We start from the raw sequence: 264 nt of genomic DNA, 5'->3' as shown, positions 1-264 counted from the left end.
GAAAGAGATAAATAAGAAAGTGAAGAATGAAAGATAAAGAAATAAGGAGGTAAAGAAGAAATAAATATGAAAATAGAAGAAGGTTCGAAATGATTCCAAGAGACCAGTATAGGAGACCGGCTCGAGGAAGAATGAGCGCTCCGAGTCCGGGTACTGCCTTAAGTGCTCCCCCCACCATCCGCCTGCTCCGGCTCACCGAGTCCTGCGCGACGAATTTGCGCGCACACAATTTTGGGCAACTTCCAGTATTTCTAAATATGCTTG

Source organism: Cephus cinctus, unplaced genomic scaffold (assembly GCF_000341935.2).
Source record: "Cephus cinctus unplaced genomic scaffold, Ccin1 Ccin1_scaffold0638, whole genome shotgun sequence".
In the NCBI taxonomy this organism is placed as follows: Eukaryota; Metazoa; Arthropoda; class Insecta; order Hymenoptera; family Cephidae; genus Cephus; species Cephus cinctus.
This window is presented reverse-complemented; position numbering follows the sequence as displayed.